The sequence below is a fragment of the Phacochoerus africanus genome, chromosome 14, assembly GCF_016906955.1.
Source record: "Phacochoerus africanus isolate WHEZ1 chromosome 14, ROS_Pafr_v1, whole genome shotgun sequence".
NCBI lineage: Eukaryota > Metazoa > Chordata > Mammalia > Artiodactyla > Suidae > Phacochoerus > Phacochoerus africanus.
Genome location: NC_062557.1, coordinates 59,015,862 through 59,037,400, shown reverse-complemented (window position 1 = coordinate 59,037,400; position 21,539 = coordinate 59,015,862). Strand labels below are relative to the sequence as shown.

At 50.6% G+C, this 21,539-nt stretch overlaps 1 protein-coding gene across 1 annotated transcript in view; it reads left to right on the top strand.

The window, feature by feature from the left end:
* SPECC1 (sperm antigen with calponin homology and coiled-coil domains 1) overlaps positions 1–21,539 on the top strand; it is a 236,919-nt gene that overhangs the window by 24,531 nt on the left and 190,849 nt on the right. The window lies entirely within an intron of this gene.

Here is a 21,539-nt window from a genome sequence, read left to right as displayed (position 1 = left end):
ATGTAGCATAGTTTCCGGATCAGAAGAGGCACTTGCTGTTTCGACTTAAATTATGTTAACTAAGCTCAGACACTGTTCATCTTCTGGTTCACGTATTTTCCTAACTCTGTAGAGATGACAGAAGAGGATTTGGTGAGAAGCTGCTGTGGCAAGGTTCACAGGCTGTAGGCACATTATTTCACGTTTGAGAAGGTGTTTCTGATGCAGGATGGCAGACCTTTTATTGGCTTCAGCAAGCTCCCAGGGCTGTAATAAGATCTGAGGCACTTCTGACCAGGTAATGGTAAGGCAGTGGGACTGACTCACCTGGGATGATTTTGCTCAAGGCGATTTTCAAAGCTTTATAGCTCACCTTCCGGGCGCATAGTACACCACCGGCGCCCAGCCTCTGTGTAGGAGAACTAGGAGCTGCCAGATGCTCCTTCACTATGGTTTTGTGGCTTTTAAGTCAGTTGCTCGATTTCTTTTCCTCACTCTCATCTGAAAGAGAGTGTGGTGGTTTCCAGACAAACTGAATGAAGATGTGATGAGACAAACCTGTAAAACTCTTTGATGTGTAGTCGTTCCATGAAAGCTGTGTTAAAAGTGCAGAACTAACTTAGTCATTATGGCAGCAGCACAGGAAGCCCAGCACTGTGTGTGGGGGGTTGTTTTTCTTTAAGGGAGTTGTATTATGGCACTTTAACGAGAGTTCCAAATGACAGGGTAGTTGCAGGCAGGGTCTAGCTTTGAGAGTGTGAGGATAATGGCACGGGAAGGTTACAGGTTTTTTTGGTTGCCTTTAAGAGGGTTTTGGCAGAAGGCACACGTACAGTGGAGTTAGTTATAACCTGCCTGTTGAGTGCAGGAACAGAACCTAAAAGGAGGGGCTGACATATTAAACATGGTATTTATCAGGCAAAGGGTGTGTATGTATGTGTGTGTGTTGTCGTTTTTTACGATTAGGAAGAAAGCTTTTATTCCATCAGTACTGGCAGGGTTAGAGATAGGCCGTGTGTGTCTGTGTGTGCCTTTAGATATCAAAATACGAGAAAAGCTGGGGATCCTTTAGACCAGGAGGCTTACAGAAATGTTTTATTTCCTGAATTTAATTTACTTTTTCAAAAAGTAGTTCTTCAGCAACAGACTCAAAGATTTGGAAACCGCACGTGTGGTTACCGGTTGGGGGGAGGCACGGGGCGGGGGAGGGGTAAGTTAGGAGGTTGGCATTGGCACACACGCGCACGATTGCCTGCAGAATGGACGGGTGACGGGGACCTACGGTCTAGCCACAGGAAGTCTATGCCATACTCCGTGATGGCCTGTGTGGGAGAAGACTGAAAAAGAACGGATATATATGCATGACTGATTCACCTGCTGTACGCCTGAAACTAACATGGCACTGTAAGTCGACTCGACTCCCATAAAAATGTTTAAAAAGTGTTTCTTACTTGGTGTAAAAATTGCAGACAATATGTATGTGTATGTATATGTGTGTAGATCTAAATATGTGATTTGGTGTCAGGTCCTAATGCTCTCCCACTTACTTTTCTGTGACTCGGTGTCAGGTCCTATGCTCTCCCACTTGCTTTGTTTCTGTTCTTCCAGACCTTCTCTGTGCACACCCTGGAACGGACACTCCGTGTGTGTTTTCGGAGTCTGTGTACACTGACGGGGCCACGCTGCACTGCTGCCCGCTTTTGTTTTCACAGAGCACACATCTTCATCCATCAACATGCAGGCCTCTTTATGCTTCTTTGGATGGTTGAATTCTGTGGACGTAGTCTCATCTAGCCAATGTCTGGATGATGGATTTGGTTTTGGTTTTGTTTTTTGGGTTTTTTTTTTGTCTTTTGGCCATTTCTTGGGCCGCTCCTGCGGCATATGGAGGTTCCCAGGCTAGGGGTCGAATCGGAGCTGTAGCCACCGGCCTACGCCAGAGCCTCAGCAACTCGGAATCCCAGCCGCATCTGCGGCCTACACCACAGCTCACGTCAACGCCGGATCGTTAACCCACTGAGCAAGGGCAGGGACCGAACCCGCAACCTCATGGTTCCTAGTCGGATTCGTTAACCACTGCGCCACGACAGGAAGTCCTCTCCGGACTTCTTAACATCGTGTTCAGATTTGTAGCCATAGTAACACAGGTTATTCAGCCTTAATCCTGTTTTGAGTTGTTTCTGTGCCTCACTGGGTTCGGTGCCACCGGTCATGCTGAACACCCCACCCTGGGCTCCTCTGGGCACTTGGGTTACGCAAGTGGAGGAAACAGGTGGGGTGTCTGTCCCAGAGGGGGTGGCAAACAATGGACCTCATAAGTGAGCATCGAGTAATGTGCTGGGGGGACGAGGGCTGGACCGGAGGGAAAGACAGCGGGGAGGGGAGGCCCGGCCTGCGGGGGCTGGGCTGGCGTTGTAAGGAAGGTGGTCAAAGAGGGGCTCACTGAGCAGGTGACACGAGAGGACAGCCCTGGGTACCTTGAGAAGGGGGTGCAGTCATCCTGGGTGGAAGAGGCGGTGGAGCCAAGACCCAGAGGAGGCGCAGGGTCAGGAGGGCCCGTGGGCGACTGTGGCCCCACCTTCTCCCTGAGCAGGAGGGGGAGCCCTGTGCCGTGGGCGTTCCCATGGCCACCCTGCCTGTCACCTGGAGAGTGGACCGTTGGCAGACGGGACCAGGGTGGAGTCGTGCTGGGAGCTCTCCATCCACCTGCACGTTTTGCCCGTGTAACTTTTAATTGGCTAGGTTACGACTACAGCTTTTTGAAGGGGTCTTTTTTTAAATATTGAAGTGTAGTTAATTGACAGAGTTGTGTTAGTTTCAGGTGTACAGCAGTTACAGGTTGTGCGTCTATCTATCTCTGTACACCTGTGTACGTACGTCTCAGATTCTTTTCCATTACAGATTTTACAAGGTACTGAGTCTAGGTCCCTGTGCTATACAGGAGGTCTTTGGTTTTTGTTTTATATGTAGTGGTGTGGCTTTGTTAATCCCAGCCTCCTAATTTACCCTTCCCCCTCTAAAGGATTCTTGAGTGCTGTAATCCTTGAGTTCTTTCATGTTTTATTTTATTTTTGGCGGTGCCTGCAGCATGTGGAATTTCCCGGGGTTGGGGATCAAACCGGCGCCACAGCAGGTGTCCAGCGTAGAGGCTGGAGAAGGTCGTTTCCCTGTTACAGGTGATGATGCTCCTGTTTCATTTTCGGAGGTTATCTCTGTCCCCCAAGGACCAGTCAGTTTTGCCAGGACAGAGCCTGTCTTTTTTTTTTCTAGCAGAGGTACAGTTGGTATATAATGTCGTGTTAATTTCTGCTGTACAGCAAAGTGATCCAGTTATACATGTATATACACTTTTTCAAAAATACTCTTCTTGGCGTTCCCGCTGTGGCTCAGCGGTGTCTCTGTGAGGATGCAGATTTGATCCCTGGCCTTGCTCAGTGAGTTAAGGATCCCGAGTTGCCGCAGCTGCAGCTCCAATTTGACACGTGGCCCAGGAACTTCCATGTGCCACAGGTGTGGCTGTAAAAAGAAAAAAAAATATATTCTTCTCCATTGTGGTTTATCATAGGACATTGAATATAGTTCTCTATGCTCTACAGTAGGGCCTCGTTGTTTAGCCGCTCTGCACGTGATAGTTTACCTCTGCTGACCCCAGCCTCCCAGGCCATCCCTCCCCCAAACTCCTCCGCCTTGGCAACCACAAGTCTGTTCTCTATGTCTGTGGGTCTCTTTCTCTTTCGTAGATATGTTCATTTGTGCCGTATTTTAGATATCGTATAATATTTGTCTTTCTCTTACTTCACTTAGCATGAGAAATCCCTTGTTGCATCCATGTTGCTTAGGATGGCATTATTTCATTCTTCTTTATGGCTGAGTAATATTCCAGTGTGTGTGTGTGTGTGTGTGTGTGTGTGTGTGTGTGTGTGTGTGTGTGTGTAAACATGTGTATACACACCACATCTTCTTAATCCATTCACCTGTTGATGGATATTTAGATTGCTACTACGTCTTGGCTATCGCGAATAGTGCTGCTGTGAACATAGGGGTGCGTGTATCATTTTGAATTAGTTTGGTCGGGATAGATGCCCAGGAGTGGGATGGCTGGACCATATGGTAACTCTAGTTTTCTGAGGACCCCGTAGTGCCGTCCGTAGTGGCTGCGCCAGCTTCCGTTCCCACCAGCAGTAGGGAGGGTTCCCTTTCCCTGCACCCTCTGCAGCGTGTGTGCTGTTTAGACTTAGTAACAGTGGCCCCCTGAGCGGGGTGAGCGGGTGCCTCCTTGTGGTTCTTGCATTCCGGAGAGCCTGTCTTGACTGCACTCTGCTCATTTCCTCGGCCGCCGGAGACCCCTTGCGGGCTGTGCTTTGAGCGGGTTGGGTTCCGAGCGTCCGGCTCTGTCCGCCTGCCGCCCGCTTCGCCGTCGGCTTCCCGCTGCTCTGCGCGCGCGCCCCGTGGCCTTCTCGTGCTCGCGGGTCTCTTCCGGGCGCGGCCGCCCGTGTTCTCCTCCGTTCCAGTTTCTCCGACGGCCCTTCCAGTCCCCGACCGCTTCCCCGCCTCGGTTCTGCTCCTCGCTCTTCCCCGTGGCCTGTGCGCCGTGTCCCGCGGCGGCCGGTTCCCTCCGCGGGCGTCGTGTCCACCTCCTGCCGGGCGGGTTCGCTCCGGGGACCCGGCTCCGGGTCGTCCTCCTGGGGAGCAGCCCTGGCAGGGTGTTCTTTGCTTCTGCCTCTTCACGTAGAGAAACCTGTCTCTTGCTGAATTTCCTTCTCGCTTTTGACCTTAACTGGAGGGAAGAGTAAATAAATGCGTCTGCTTTCCTAAGGGTTCCCAAACGCGTAGCTTAAAAATTGCATTTTGTGAAAAAGGAGTAAGACAACATACAAAAGCGGCTGTGTTCCAAAGGAGATACGGGGAGCCACGAGTTTTCCCGGCCGCCTCTGTTCCCTGGTCTCCGGTTGCCAGCCCTGGAAAGAGCCAATCCGCGGAGAACATTCCTGGAGGGGAACTGCCTGAGTCAAAGCGCAGAGGCGGCTGTGAGTGTCGCGGGGGTTCCGGACCCGCTGCTCAGAGGACAGTGGCTTCCCCGCGCCGTCGCCTCAGCCTCGCCAGCTCGGGCTCCACCAGACGCTTCAGCTTCTTGCCATGCTGGTGCATAAAATAGGTGGATAGTTTGAATTCACATTTCCTTCATTAAAAGCGAGCTCTTCTCTGTGAACATTTATTGCTTTTGCACATTTTTATTCGGGATTAATGGTTTTTTCTTGGGTTCGTTGGCATCTTTTATGCATAGAAAAAGTGACTTAAATTAATTATCTTGGTCTAGATAGGAGGAAAGGGTATTTTTTCTCAGTTCATTCAGTGATGTTGATTTAACTGTGTGCTATCTTTAAACAAGCAGAAAGAGGAGTTCCCGACGTGGTGCGGCGGAAACGAATCGGACTAGAAACCATGAGGTGGTCGGTTCTATCCCTGGCCTCCCTCAGTGGGTTAAGGATCTGGCGTTGCCGTGAGCCGTGGTGTGGGTCACAGACGCGGCTCGGATGCCCCATTGCTGTGGCTGTGGTGCAGGCCGGCAGCAACAGCTCCAATTAGATCCCTAGCCTGGGAACCTCCAAATGCTGTGGGTGCGGCCCTTAAAAGACAAAAAGAAAAAAAAAAATGCAGAGAGATTTGCTTTGTGTGTAGCTGATTTTTTTCTTCAGTAGCTGCTGTGTTTTCATAATATAAATAGAAGGGGCTTCCCCTTTCCACCTCTAAAGATTCTCCTGCATTTTCCTCTGCTAATTATTTTACTGTTCTCTGGAATATCTGTACGCTGAGGTCATTTTCTGGAGTCAGAGGTAAAGTAGGATGTGTGACTCCACTTTCCCCACATGCCTGTCCAGCTGTTTCCCACCATGTATTGAATCCATCGATCCTTCCCTCAGAATGTCAGCTTTATCATGGATTAAGTTCCTGCTTGTGTTTCCACCTAATTCTTTTTCTTTTTTTTTTTTTTTTTGTCTTTTTAAGGCCGAACCCCGCATGTGGAGGTTCCTGGGCTAGGGGTCCATTCAGAGCTGCAGCTGCTGGCCTACCCACAGCCACTGGCAATGCTGGATCCTTTTTTGTTTTCGGCTGCCCTGAGGCATCTAGAGTTCCCTGGCCGGGGATCAGATCAGAGAATGGTCAGATCACTCCCAAGATGCCGCCCAGCGCCGGATCCTTAACCCACTGAACAAGGCCAGGGATCAAACCTGTGTCCTCATGGACACTAGTCGGATTCTTAACTCACTGAGCCACAGTGGGAGGTCCTCGACCGAAATCTTTTTCTTTTCTTTCTTTCTTTCTTTTTTTTGCTTCTTAGGGCCACACCAGAGGCATGTGGAGTTTCCCAGGCTAGGGGTTGGATTGGAGCTACAGCTACGGGCTTACACCACAGTCACAGCAACTCGGGATCCAAGCTGCGTCTGCGACCCACACCACAGCTCACAGCAATGCCCGATCCTTAACCCACTGAGGGAGGCCAGGGATCGAACCCACCACCTCATGGTTCCCAGTCGGATTCGTTTCCGCTGCACCACGTCGGGCACTCCCACTATCTACTGGTCTTTGATGGAAGATATGTTTACTTCCTGGCTCCGAGTTGATTTTGCTGACAGAAACGAGGACGGTGGGTGGGTTATTCTGCATTCTCTTACCTGGGGGTACAGGAAGTGCATTTGCAGGGCTGGTAGAGGAAGTGCATTAGCAGGGCTGCTGCTGTTCTGCAGGGGCCTGACTCTAACCTAGGCCCCTGTTTGCTAGCTTCTCCTTGCTAGCATCGTTCTTTGGTTAGACCGGCCCTGGATGTTCTCCAGGAAAAGACCTGCTACCGTTTTTTAGGCAAACGTGCGCATGAGCTGGTGCAGAAGAGCTGTTTTAAGCACAGTTTCATTGTTTAAGAAGTGCATCTTTGTTTTCATGATCTTGCAGATTTGCTCGCTGCTTTACTGAAAATAGTACATGGAAAAATACAGCACAGTGTGTCCCAAATAAGCACTTGGGTATTTCTTTTTAAAAGCCTTCTCTCTTGGGTTTGTCACATGCTTTCTTTCAAATGTATATTTATATAAGCATCTGTTTTAGTGCTTTTGCTGCTGAATCAAACTTGGGCCCTCTTGCCAAGCTAGTCCACGGGCTCCAGGTCGTGTGAAGGGTGGGACAGCATGAGCTGCAGGCCCAGCAAGGAGACCGGGCAGCTCGTGCTCACGGGGCCTGACCCCTCCTCCCCCCAGGGCTCCCAGGGGAGGGTCTGTAAAGGCCACCCTCGGGCTGAGGGTCGCAGGGGCCCGACCCGCCTGGGCCCCGCTCTCTGACTGGCTTGAGGGAGCAGGGTGGTGTCTGCAGACTCTCCGTCATCGCCCTGGGGTCCCGGCCCGTCTGGGGTCTGCGTGCTGGAGGTCAGCCTGCAGTTCCTGCGCCCCCCTGGTGGGCGACTCAGTGCCCGCAGGACAGCTGGGGTCCGGTCTGCAGCCCGCAGGGAGGAACGCGAGGTCCTGCCTCCGTCTTAGGGCCAAACTTGTGTTCTTCGGCCTCGCTGGACCGTTCCCCTTTGCCTCTGTATTTCCTCACGTCTCTGACTAAGTTTGCTCTTTGGAACTCGGGGAGGGCCGAGGAGGCCAAAGCCTTTCTACAGACAAGAGGCAGGGACACGGGGGGGCTGTTCCCGGGAAGGCCCCAGGGTCCTGCTCAGTTTCACTTTTCCTTTGACGTTTTTCGTTACTTTATTAACTCACCAAACATCTGCTGATCACCTGCTCCTCGCTGGGTGATGTCTGGTCCTAATGACTGGTGGGAATAGAGCAGCCAAGTTTATAACCCGGTGGGAAGACAGGCTGCCGCTAAGAAGGCTCCGGGTCGTGGTCAGGTCTGCAGAGAGAGTGAAGCAGGGTGGTGTGATGGTGACGCTGGGGGCGCTGTCTGAGGGCCGTCCCTGCAGTTACACTTAAAATCAGTGGCCATTTGTTAAGGAGGCAACGTGGGAAGATGGGAAAAGCATGGACCTCAGCGTTAGATAAGATTCTGTGCAAAAATCGGGTTTTCTCACGGAATTATGCCAACTTCAGCAAATGACATCACCTCCTTGGTCCCCAGTTTCCTCAACTGCCCCAAGGGTCAAAATAATCCCTAGCTCACAGGGGCTTTTTTTTTTAGGATTAAATGTGACAATTTAAGCAAAAAGAAAAGCTAGGAAAGTGATCTGTGATAGTCGCTTTATAGGTAGTAGCTAAAGTATTTCTAGCTGAATTGCCTTCTTCGTTAAAATTTTAAAAACAAGAAGTTTCCCCATGATTTCATTAGTTTTACCACCTTGTGCCTCATAAGGTGTTTCAGAGAGCGCACCTTTGAATGACCGGTCACGCTCGTGGTCACCATGGTAACTGCTAAAAGGGGGGCTCGCGGGTCTCAGCTGCTCCATTTCCACGAATCGTCCTAGTTTAAGGGTCGTCGACTGCCGGTCAGACTTTGTGGGGCATAAATGATGGACAGGGAACTACATCTGTATTAACGTTGCATTTGTATTAACAATAAAATAAATGTTAGCAGAGCCGAAAGGTAGCATCTCAAGAATCGAGACAGCTGGAGTTCCCTGTGGTGCAGTGGGTTAAAGAGCCGGTGTTGTCACTGCTGTGGCTCTGGTTGATACTGTGGCACAGGTTCGATCCCCGGCCCAGGAACTTCCACGTGCTGTGGGCACGACCGAAAAAAGAAGAAAAAGAGTCGAGACACCACACCAGGGCTCTAGCGCAGAAGCATCAGCGCCGCCTCAGTGTGAGCTCCCTTCCCACGGGGGCCGCCGGCCGCCGTGGCCCAGAGGCGTTTCACTACCTCGTCTCTACTACGAGGGGTCCGGGCTGGGGCCTCCCAGGACACGGGCTGGGAGCAGGCAGAGCCCCTAGATGCCAAGCCTGACCGGGCGGCCGATGGGCACTTTCCAAGGGATTCCGAGGCCACGCCGGTCCTCCTCTTAGACGGGCGGTCCGTCCCATGCACTCGCAGCGGGAGCGGGACGGTTTGAGCTACGGGAGCAGGTGGTCAGGACGACGAGGCCCCCGCAGGCCAGGGAGCCGCCGCCCCGCCGGGGTCTGGACGGGAGGGAAGGTGGGAAGGCGAAGGCTCGGGAGCGCGCGTTTCCCAGCCCGGCCGCTCGTCTGGTTGTCGTGGAGACAGAGCCACAGGGAACAGCACCCTCTCCTCCTTCCAGCCCGAGTCCCTGGGCCAGGGGCTCTGCGGGACCTCTGCCGGCCGTCCCCACGCAGCTGGGCCTCGACTTCCCTCTCCGCTGTGTCTCCTCGTCCACCTAGAAACGAGCTCACAGGCTTCCTGTAGGACGGAGTCCACCCAGAACCCCCTCCTGACCTCTGGCTGTTGACCTGCGGCTGAAAACTGGCTGAGTTTCCGGGAGCCGCCTCCTCCACGTCCTCGGTGTCCCCTCCTCCTTCCTCTGTGACCTTGCCTCCTTCCCTGCCTTCTGGCGACTCTGTTCCTGCTGACTTCCGCCGTGACCGCCCAGGGCCATGCCCATCTGCCTGCTGGACTCTTCCAACCGAAGGTCTCCGGCCTGAAACTCAGCACGAACTGAACCCCTCGTCCGCTTTGGTGGCGTGCTGCTTCGAAAACGCGTCCGCCCATTCTTCGACGCTTCTCCTTTCAAGAGGTGCTTCTTCATTCCCGTCCTGGTCATGGGTCCTGCTAATGAACCGAACAGGCAGCAAGGACGGTGCGAGGCCTGAGGGTCATTCGAAGCGTGGCAGCCTCCTCCTTCTCTCTCTCTCCCGGGTCACCTGGTCTGGGGGAGGCCCTGTGCCCTAGTAGAAGGATATTCAAGCCACCCTGAGACAGGTTCACTTGGCCAGAACCTCGGGTCTGCCAACACCCGGCACTTACGTGCCAGGCATGTGAGTAAACCCCTTGGAACCCTGGCCCCAGTCAAGCTGCAGATGCCACAGCCCCAGCTGGCTTCCCGCTGAACCAGAACAACCCAGCCAAGCCTCTCCTGGGTTCCTGACCCACAGAACCTGTGACATGATACATGTTGGTTGTTTCAAGCTGCTGAATTTTGCGGGTCATTTGTCACACCACCGTAGATAACCACTACACGTGGCAAACCTTTTTCTTTTCACAATCTCAGCAAATTGTTCCCAGACCAAGTCATACCTCCTTCCTCCCCCAGATCCAGCTGGTGATCAAGCCCTCTTATTTCCACTTAGGCATCTGTTGGTTTAGCCTCTCCTGAATTTCTCTGTCACTCTCTTATTTTACTCTTTCTCACCCAGACTGTTTAAATTGCCTCTTAACAGTTTTCTGGCTTCCAGCTTTACTCCCTTATCATCTGTCCTCCACGCTGTTGTCAGAGCAGTCGCTCTAAAATGTGAATTTGACCGCCTTGGCTCTTTGCTTAAATCGTCCTCACTGACTGAGGCTTATCAAGTCCAAACACCTTAGTTCTGCAGGTAAAACCACTTGAGCTCTGAGCCCTTCTTTTTTTTTTTTTTTTTTGTCTTTTTGCTATTTCTTTGGGCCGCTTCTGCGGCATATGGAGGTTCCCAGGCTAGGGGTCGAATTGGAGCTGTAGCCGCTGGCCTACGCCAGAGCCACAGCAACGCAGGATCCGAGCCGCATCTGCAACCCACATCACAGCTCATGGCAACGCCGGATCGTTAACCCACTGAGCAAGGGCAGGGACCGAACCCGCAACCTCATGGTTCCTAGTCGGATTCGTTAACCACTGCGCCACGACGGGAACTCCCTGAGCCCTTCTTGATCTGCAGCTCCATCTCATGCAGGAGAGAGTTCAGCCGTCACAAAAACACTTCTTTATATTGCTTTGCAGCATTTCGGTATAGTTTTCAAATATGCCAATGGCAGAGGAAAAAGTTCCTTAGTTTGTAAAGACGACAGCAGCGACTGGGGAAGGCAGCATCACGGAGACCAAGCCGCTCATCAGTTTGGTCCCATCAGGGTATCCTGTCGTCTTAGCATCAACAGTCATGATTTCTGGGTAAGATTCAGTCATATTGATACTGAGCTACTGTTTTGTGAGTCACCCGAAATCGCAGAAACCCGCTTCCATCAGCATCAGTGTCATGCAGTTTTCCATGAAATAGTTTCACCTCATTCCTCATTTTATTTATTTTTTAAATATATTTTGGCCCTGCCCTCGGCATGTGGATGTTCCTGGGCCAAGGATCGAAGCCATAGCACAGCAGTGACAACACCAGATCCTTAACCCGCTGTGCCACCTGGGAACTCCCACCATTCCCCATTAGAAATACCATGGGGTAGAAACAAACCCGCAGTGCTGCACGCTGAAGAGACAGGTCATCCGTGACTACGGCTGAGTTAAAAATGTTTACCCCTTTCTCAGTCCTGAATGAAGGTTGGATTGTGAATTTAAACCGTCAGCTCTCATGCCAGGAAAAGATGTGTGATGTGGCTGGTTGGGTCATTCCCTCCCTGGCTGCACCTGGGACGGGCCCTGCCCCTGTCTAGAGTCCCGGCTGCTCCGCTGTGCACCTCGGCCCTCGACTCTGAGCTCCCACTTAAAAAGCGCAGCTTTGAACCCTGCCCCGAAGTCCCCGGCGATTCTTCTTGCACGAGGCGTGCACGGGAGTTTGCTCAGAGCGCGTGTTCGCAGAGGAATCTTGCTGACTTCTTGTTCTCTTTCGTCTCTGACCAAGACACGGATCGTTAAGTGGTGCGGGTCTGGAAAATGTCCCTTTCGCGTCTGTCCTGTACGGGTCTTGCCTCTGAGGAGTGCCGTGTGCAATGAGGCCTCTGCAGTTTCCCTTTGGTGTCTGTCGGGTTTGCACTGAGCAACTTTATCGCGTTGCCCTTGGGGAAGAACTTGGTCGGTTACCAAAGAGGCCACTGTGCTCTGCCTGAAAGGGACCTGGGAGGCATGCGTGGGGGTTTTGCCACTATTTTGGGAACTTCATAAAAGCACTAAAATGCCCTGGCGTCAGGAGCAAGTGTACCACCGGCCCCCTGACTTCCACTTTTTCAGTGTCCACTGCTGGGCTTCCTGGGCGCACCCCCTGTTTTCCCTGGCCGCGTGGCACATCACGCCACACAGGACACGCGCCCCTCTGGCACGCATCTCGGTCGTGTTCCCCAGCGGCCCCACAACTGTTGAGTCATATTTATACTCTCAACATGACTCTCCTATTTCCTTGAAGCACTTTGCTGTATCAAAATTTCTGAACTGATAGAATGCTACAAAAAAAAAGAGGTGAAAACTGAATTGTAACAACAAAGATAAACACACGTAACCCATGTTACGAAACTATATGGTGACAAAACAGTAACAGACTAACCTGGGTGGACCAGATCCTCCTCTTCACCGAAGGCTGGCTGCAGAGAAGTGACCAGCGCAGGTGCAAATTTCAAACTGTTGTGTTGTGTGACAGGAATCAGCTTACATTTCAAATGTGTCCGGGGCAGGTGGACAGAACCGTGTCGTTTGTTCCTTTGGTACCAGAGGACCTTTGGATACATGCCAGCACCACTTTTCTTTCATGCTATTCAGCAGGCTTCTACCAGGTGCCCTCTGCGGGCAGCTCCGCGGGCAGCGAGCAGCAGCGTGGGGCAGAGTTTCTGTCCTCATGGAGCTGATGTTTTGTGCCTGTGTGGGTTTCTTTTATATCAGATACAGTGTGTTCTTTGCTGCTTATTTTTCTATTTCTCCTTTTTCTTACCTATTATGTTTCGGATCCATAAGCTATTTTAAGTCTATGTCCTCGTTTTTGAAGTACTTTGTTCTCCAATGTAACAACTGTGGGATTAATCCTTGTGCGTATGGGCTTAGAAATTCCATGTTAAAAATTTCAGGTGTAGGAGTTCCTGTCCTGGTGCCACAGAAACGAATCCGACTAGGAACCATGAGGTGGCGGGTTCGATCCCTGGCCTCGCTCAGCAGGTTAAGGATCTGGCGTTGCCGGGAGCTGTGGTGTAGGTGGCAGAAGTGGCTCGGATCCCGCGTGGCTGTGGCTGTGGCTGTGGTGGAGGCCGGCGGCTACAGCTCTGATTCAACCCCTAGCCTGGGACCCTCCATGTGCCGCGGGTGTGGCCCTAAGAGGACAAAAGACAAAAAAACCCTTCCAGGTATCATACACGAAGCACAAAGATTCAAACCTGGAAGCCCAGGGAGGGCAAAGCGCAAAGTCCGCCCTCCTCTGCCGCTGCTCTCGGGGCCGCGCCCGCCGTGCGCCAGGAAAAGCCTTGCCGCTGTTTCTTTATTCATTTCTCCTCCCAAGGTGCCCTTCCTCGTCTTTGCGCGTGTGCTCGTGTGGGTATCCCTGTGAAAATGCGGGTCCACAGCATGGGTTCCAAAGCATCTCAGGGCTTTCATTCGTGTTTGTTGGATCCCGGGCAGAGTAAGCATTTTTCATGTTTATCAGTCTTTAGAATTTTGGTGAATTGCCTTTTCCTGCCCTTTGCCTTTTTTTCCCTGGGACTGTTGTTTCTCCTTGAGTTAATTCTGGTAATCTATGTTTTCCTGGAAAATGATCTGTTTTGCCTAGTTTACAAACGCCTACATATAATTATGTGCTTTTTCTTGTTTCTAATTTGGATGCCTTCTTTTTCCCCTTCCTTGATTAAATTGGCCAGAAGGTCTATCTTGTCAGTCCCTTTCAAACATCAGCTTTGAGGTTTATGAATCTTCTGGACCATTAAATATGTCTTCTGTTTCCTTAATTGCTGCTTTTTCTTTTCTCATTTCTCCTTCCTTCTCCTTTCTGTGCAGCACGGGAAGCGGGGAGCAGAGGTTCCGAGGCCGGTGTTGGGGTTTGGGAGAGAGATTGGTAGCATCCCCCGCCCCCCGCTCCCCTCCCCCACCACCCACGCAGGCCGTTCAGATTCAGGAAGAAACAAGTCAGGCCTCCGAGGGCCGCCAGTCGGCCCTGTGAATGAGGCCGCCCTGAAGAGCAGCGTTTCGAGGCTGAGTTAACGGAGAAAGTCTTAGGAGGAATGTGTTCTGGAAGGGTCAACAGGAAGCCAGTCAGAGGGAATAAATCGGTTGCTGGGGGGCAGCGGGGGCCACGTGCGTGCTCTCCGGGGTTTCAGTCTGCATGGTTCCCTCCTGGGGCCAAAATGCACACAAAGAAACACGAGTGCTCTGGCGGCTGCTGGGCAGGGCCCAGGGAGGAGCATCCAGAGAGCCGGTGGGGCGCCTGGTGGGTGGGGGTGATCTTGGGGTTCAGCCTGGACAGAGAGTCTGTGACACCTGCGGTGGGGGGGAGGCTGAGACAGGAAGGGTGCATGGGCTTCAGCTCCCCGTGACCAAGCAAGCCAGGCTGGGAGGGAGGTGGGCGGGGGACGCCTGAAAGAGGGGCGGCTGGACCTTAGGGAGGGTCTTTCAGGGTCAGAGTCCTGATGCGGGAGTCAGGTGCATGGGCGCCCCCCTGAGGATGACGGGACTCGCGGGGACCAGGGCTGAGTCATTCCTCTGCTGCTCTGGGGCTCTTGTTCTTTCCCAAAATTAGTTTAACATCTGTTTTGAAGCCAAAAGAGTCTCTGCTTTCCTATTCCTGGCTAATTAAGCAAATTCAAACACATGCATAGCCTCACTCAGCATCCTCACACAGCCAGGAAGAGAGGTGCGGTGCGGGTGGCAGGTGTGTGGCTCTCGAGGCAGAGGGTGGTCCCTGCCACGAGGACAGCCGGGAGGGTCCAGCCCTGGAGCCACTGACCTCTCCAGGGTTCTTGGCGCATGTGAATTCATCAGGCACCATGGCAGTGCTTTTGATGAAATGACAGCAAGATACGGTAGCTCTGGAGCTGGCAAACCTCTCCCAGCAGAGCACTTACAGAAGGAGCCTGGCCTTTGCGCCTCCCTGGGGCCGGAGAAGCCAAGTGACCCCTGCCTCAGAGGCCGGAGAAAGCCAAGCCTCACTAACCACCCCTCTCCCAGCCTCCCTCTGTAATCACTCCTCTCCATGTAATTTCCTACAGTGAAATGTTAGGCTTTAGAACCAAATTAAAAAGTCGCCTAAAGAGATGGTTTGGTTAACATGAAAGTCAAGGGCCTCTTAGGAGGAATGAGTGTTTGGAGTCAGGCTTTACCGATGTTTGCAGAGAAGAGCAGGGCGCTCCTACACGTCGGCTTCCGTCGGGGAGCGTCTGTGGCAGGTTAGCCTGATTAGGGGCGCTGAGGCCTCGGGTAAACAATTTCTGTTTATGCCAGGGTTCCCGCAGCAGAACTGGCGCGGATGCTGGCTAGGTGAAATGTAGAGACCCAGGGAGCTGTTATGCCGCGCCTTGCCCGGGGGCGGGGGCCCCTCTTCGGGTGTCGTCCCGGACCCCCGGGGGCAGCTCCCGGCTGTGACGCACGGATCCGAGGACCCCACAGTCCTGACGGTCTTTGCCAAAATGCGTCAAGCATCGGTTTAAATCCCATGCAGCGTCGCTGTCGTCTTTGGGCTTCGTCCTAGTTATTTTTAGGGCTGATGCATTTCTTTTCCAAGAGCCAAACAGAACATTTTCAGGCTTTGATTTTCGGCTGAGGTTTAGTAAATTCTGTTCTGTGGAGAGCTGGCAGGTTCCCTCGGAGGCGCTTACGCGCTTTGCTGGCACCGAGGTTTCCTGCCGCGCTGGTTTGGACTCACGGTTCCATCCCGGGAGTGGGGCCGCCCTCGGGCCACGCAGACTCTGTGCCAACGCACCCCTGGCCATGGCAGTGCGGTCTGTCACTCCCCCTGTTCCGAGGGAATCTAGGTGGAGGGGCTCTCGGTCCCTGCAGTGGAAACTGTCCAGGGTTTACTTGTTCCCACAGTTGAGAAAGCCTTGGAGTTCCCTGGCGGCCTAGCAGTTAAGGACCTGGCGTTGTCGCTGTTGTGGATCAGGTTCGATCTCTGGCCTGGGAACTTGTGCATGCCAAAAAAAAGAAAAAAAGAAAAGAAAAGAAAGAAAGCCTTCCTTGGGTTACACTGAACTTCTTGCATTGTAAGCCATCAAGGTGCGAATAGAGGCAGAGCCATCAGGATGCTTAATTGTTGTTATACTGAAGGAGCACGTGTTCATTGCAACTAATGTAGAAACATCTTAAAAACGCAAAGAAAATCAGAACCATCCCAGCACGCAGAGACAACATCCCCCTTTTGGGAATTTATTTTTCAAGCATTTATGTTACCGAGATAAGAACCCCGAACCTGAGACCTACTCTCTCGAGCGAGCACGTGTACCGCGCACGGTTTGGGACCATGGGTGCCCACTTGCCGGGAGCAGCTCTGGAGCTTTTCACCCGCCTGCCGGACTGAAACTGCACGCCCGCTGGGTGATAGCTCCTCATCCCCGCCGGGAGCCCCTGAGCCCCTGGCTGCCCCCGCTCTGCCCTGGGGCCGTGTGGCTTTCACAGTCCGCCCCGCAAGTGGAGTCGTGCGGTGTTTGTTCCTTTGGGGCGGGCTTACTTGGCGGAGCGGGATGCCCTCAGAGGCCATCCGGTTGTGCCGCGTTTGCCAGCTTTCCTTCTTTTCTAAGGCCGAGGCTCTCCCGTGTGAGGACAAACCACGTCCTATTCCCTCATCCGTCAGGGGACGTTAGGGGGCCTCCACATCGGGGATGTTGTGACGAGTGCTGCGGTAAACATAGGGTGTTACGTTCGAGATCCTGATTTCAGTTCTTGGGGTTAAATAACCAGAAGCGGGGTTACAGGACCACGTGACAGTTCTGCAGTTGACCCTTGCACGTGGATTTGAACCGCGTGGGTCCACTTATGTGCAGATTTTTTAAAACAAATGGACAGTTGGCCCTTGGTATTCACAGCTTCCACATCTTCAGCTCAGTGCGGATGGAAACTTGATACTCCATCCCTGGGTGGTGGAGTCTGTGGCCGTGGAACCCGTGGATACAGAGGTTGCAGAGGCGGGTCTCGCGTATCCGTGGGTTCTGGTGTCTGGGGCCAGTCCTGGAACCAATGCCCTGAGACTACGGAGGGACAGCGGTACTGTTGATGCTGTCTTCCAAGCTTCTGCACTTAGGTTCTCACCAACGACTTGCACGGTTCCACCGTCTCCACACCCTCACCAGCACGTGTCTTTTGTTTTTTTAAGGAAAAGCCGTCCGGATGGTTCGAGTGATAGCACGTGTGGATTTTACTTGCATTTCTCCCGAGATTAGCGATGTTAACCATTTTTGCATCTCCTCGTTAGCCATTTGTCTGTCTTCTCTGGAGACATGTCTGAGTGCTTGGCCCGTCCTTGCTTTTTTCTCCTCTGGCCCCGACCTGCGGCGTGCGGAGGGCCCAAGGAAGGGACCAGTTCCCATAGTTTCAGCCTCCCCCTGAGCTGTGGCAACACTGGATCCTTTAACCCACCATGCCAGGTTGGGGATCGAACCTGCATCCTGGTGCCACAGAGACACCATTGCTGCTGTTGTGCCACAGCGGGAACTCCACTTGGCCTAACTTTAAATTGGATAATACGGGGTTTTTTTGTTTGTTTGTTTATTTATTTTTTACTATGGAGTTGTAGGAGTTATACCCCTTCTCATATATATACTTTGCAAATACTAAGTCCCACCCTGTAGGTTGCCTTTTCACTTTGTTGATTGCTTCCTTTGCTTCTGGGCAGCTGGGCGGGTTTAATGTTGTCTGGCTTGTTTACGTTGGTTTTTGTTTGTTGTGCTTTTGTTTTAAGATCTGTGACATCGTTACCAAGACCAATGCCATGAAGCTTTTCACCTATGTTTTTTTTTCCCTAGACGTCTTATGGTTTCAGGTCTTTATATTTAAGTCTTTCGTCGATTCGGAGTTTATTTTGTGTATGGTATGAGTCCGAATGCATTCTTTTGCGTATGGATAGCTAATTTTCCCCACTAGAGAGTCAATGCAACCCCTGTCAAAATCCCAATGGCTTTTTTTAAAAAACAGAAATACAAAAAGCAATTGTAATATCCAGGTGGAACTGCAAAAAACATGACTAGCCAAATCAGTTTGAAGAAAGTACAAAACTGGAGGCATCACATGTTCTAATTCAAGAATATATTACAAAGCTATAGTAATCAAAACATCATGGCATGAAACCGGCCATACTGACCAATGGAACAGAATAGCAATTCTAGAAATAAATCCACAGCTGCATGGTCAGCTCATCTTCAACAAGGTGCCAAGAATAACCATTTTTAACGTACAGATTTTCCTCTACGTCTTTTCTTCTCTGCCTCTTGTAACCACGGCTTCTACCGTATAACCATCTACCATCATATTTTCCACTACGTGTATTGTCATCATTGCTCCAGATCATCAGCTCTTTTACAGGACCACTTGTGAAATTGATATAAACCGCATACCACAGAATTCACCATTTTAAAGTGTATGATACGGTAATTTTTTTGTATATTGACGACGTTGTGTAATAGTCACTACTATCAAATTCCAGAACATTTTTGAAGTTCTCAGGTGGCGAGGTGGGTTGAGGATCTGGAATTGTCACCGCAGCAGCTTGGGTCAATTGATGCCCGGCCAAGAAACATCTATTTGTGGTGGGAAGGCCAGAAAAAAGTTGCAGAACATTTGCCCAAGGAACCCTGGAGCCATGAGCAGTCACTCCCCATTCTTACCCCCCCTTCTTCCCATGGCAACCACTCACTTGCTTTCTGTGTTCATGGATTTGCCTGTTCTGGACATTTCATACGAATGCAATCATGCAGTATGTGGCCTTTTCGATGTGGCTTCATTCACTCACCATAACGTTTTCAGGGGTCGTCTATGTTGTAGCCTGTGCCACTGCTTCATTCCTTTTATCCAATGAATCATATTCACATCATGTCTGCCGTACCTCTTGACGAGCATTTGGGTTTTTTCCCTACATTTTGGCTGTTGTGAAGAGAGCTGCCGTGAATATTCATGGACGGATTTTTGTTTGGAAGCCTGTTTTCAGTTTTTTGGGGTATATACCAAGGAGTGGAATTTCTGGGGCATAATGGCAACTCCGTGTTTCCCTTTGGAGGAAATGTCGATTCGTTTTTCACGGCGGCTGTGCCATTTCACATTCTCACAAACAGTGTATGCAGGTTCCAACTTCTCCATATCCTTGCCAACACTTATTATTGTCTGTCTGTTTGGCTCTGTCCATCCTAGCAGATGTGAAGCAGTATCTCACTGCAGCTTCTTTGATTTGCATTTCCCTGATGCCTCATGGTGAATATCTTTCATGTGCTCATCAGCCTTTTGTGTATTTTGCATTCTCTTTGAAGAAATGTCTGTTTGGATCTTTCGCCCCTTTTTGTAATTGGGTTATTTGTCTTTTATATTTGGGTAAGAGACCCTTGTCGCATATATGGTTTGCAAATATCTTCTCCCATCATATGGGTTATCTTTTCAGTTTCTTGATGATGTCCTTTGAAGCACAAATGTTTTTATTTTTTGGGAAGTCCAATTTATCTAGTTTTTCTTTGGTTTCTTGTGTCTTTGGTGTAACAGCTGAGAAAACAATGTTTAATCCCAGGTCTTGAAGTTTTGTATCTATGTTTTCTTCTGAGAGTTTTCTACTTTGAGCTCTCAATTATGAGATAATTTTTGTCTGTGGTGTGAGTGGGGGTCTAACTCTATCCTCTTGCATGTGGGTATCCACTTGTCTCAATGCCTTTTGTTGAAAAGACTGTTCTTTCCCCCTTGAATGGCCTTGGCACCCTTGTCAAAAATCAACTGCCCATAAATGTGTGGGTACATTTTTGGACTCTCAGTTCTGTTCTGTTTATTTACGTACGTCTGTCTTTATGCCACTGTCATGTGGTCTGGATGGCTGCTGCTTTGTAGTAAGTTTTGAAATTGGGAAGTGTGAGTCCTCCTGCTTGCTTCTCCTTTTTCAGAAGTGTTTTGACTATTCTGGGTCCCTTGCATTTCTGTATGAGCTGTAGAATTAACCCATCAGTTTCTGTGACAAGAGCAGTTGGAGTTTTCGTGAGGTTTTATTTTGTGTGTGGGGGGGTGCTTTTTTAGGGCCGAACCCACCACATATGGAGGTTCCCAGGCTAGGGGTGTAATCGGAGCTGCAGCAGCCGCCGGCCTACACCACAGCCTCTGCAACTTCAGATTCTTAACCCACTGAGCGAGGCCAGGGATTGAACCTGCATCCTCATGGTTCCTAGTCAGATTCATTCCCTCTGAGCCACAACGGGAACTCCTGCAGAGTTTTTTTGATGTTCAAGTAGTCAAATCTGTTTGTGTGTTCTGCCTTTGCATGTGGGCTCCGAGGCCTTTCTTATCTTGTTAAGGTATCTGTTCTTCTCTGTTTTCTTCTGGTTCTCATCAAGCACCTTTTTTCTCCACTTAAATCTTTATTCCATCAAAATGCACTCGGGTACATAGGCCAGGTAGGAATCGCACGCGCTCTCTCTCTCCTCTCTTTTTCTGCGTTGTGACCAGACAGGTTTCCCAACGCCGTCCTCAGAAGCAGTCCATTCTTTGTCCTCGCGTTGGTCACGCCGTCCTCACTGTCGTCCGCGTGCTTGTGTTTGGGCTTTTAGGGTCCTCGCTGCTCTTTCTACTCCTGCACCGTTGGCATTTTTTTCCTCTCCTGGTCTGCTTTCATGTCGGGTGGAGTACATCCCCTTTCGTTGTTTTTTTTTCAAGCATTTTCTTCTATCGAGGCAAATGAACAGTTTTACCAGATGGACTTTAGCATAATTTTATGAAGCATTGTCTCCACACGTCTAATCCTATTAGAATTTTTATTGGAATTGCAACACATTTATAAAAATTATTTTGTGGATGATGAATATCTAATTGGAAAATCATGGTATAATTTTTCCAACCAATCCTTTTTGTCATTTAGTAAAATACTGCAGTTTTTTTGAGACAACCACGATTTTCTTACCAGGCTTATTCACAGATATTTTTTATATATATTTGTTTAGCATGCAATACTTTAATTATTTTGTTGCATAATTTAATACCTACCTGTTATAGAAAATTTAAAAGATACAATGTGGGGAGTTCTCGTCATGGCACAGCGGAAACAAATCCGACTAGGAACCATGAGGTGGCGGGTTTGATCCCTGGCCTCGATCAGTGGGTTAAGGATCTGGCGTGGCCGTGAGCCGTGGTGTGGGTCACAGAAACGGCTTGGATCTGGTGCGGCTGTGGCTGTGGTGTAGGCGGGCAGCCATAGCTCCAATTAGACCCCTAGCCTGGGAACCTCCATATGCCATGGGTGTGGCCCTAAAAAGACAAAACAAAAAAAAGATACAATGTGAATTTAAAAAATAAATGATTATTCCAGAGATAGTCACCGTGAACATTTGTGTTACCCTTCTATTAATACCTTTGCCATCTAACTGGGGAAGTAAGACACGATCACATGAAAGGCTTAATCATCCGAGGCACAGGGGCTGACCGGCTGGTACTTTTCTGTCTGTCCAGCATTTTAATTAATCTATTATCTTTTGTCGACGTAGAGTTGATTTACCATGTGGTGTTAACTTCCGCTGCACAGCGAAGTGATTCAGTTATATCCGTATACACACGTACTGAGCGTGGCCCCCTGTGCCCGCTTTCTCTTCAGAGCTAAGTAACATCCCGCGGCAGGGGGGTAGCCCAGGCTGTG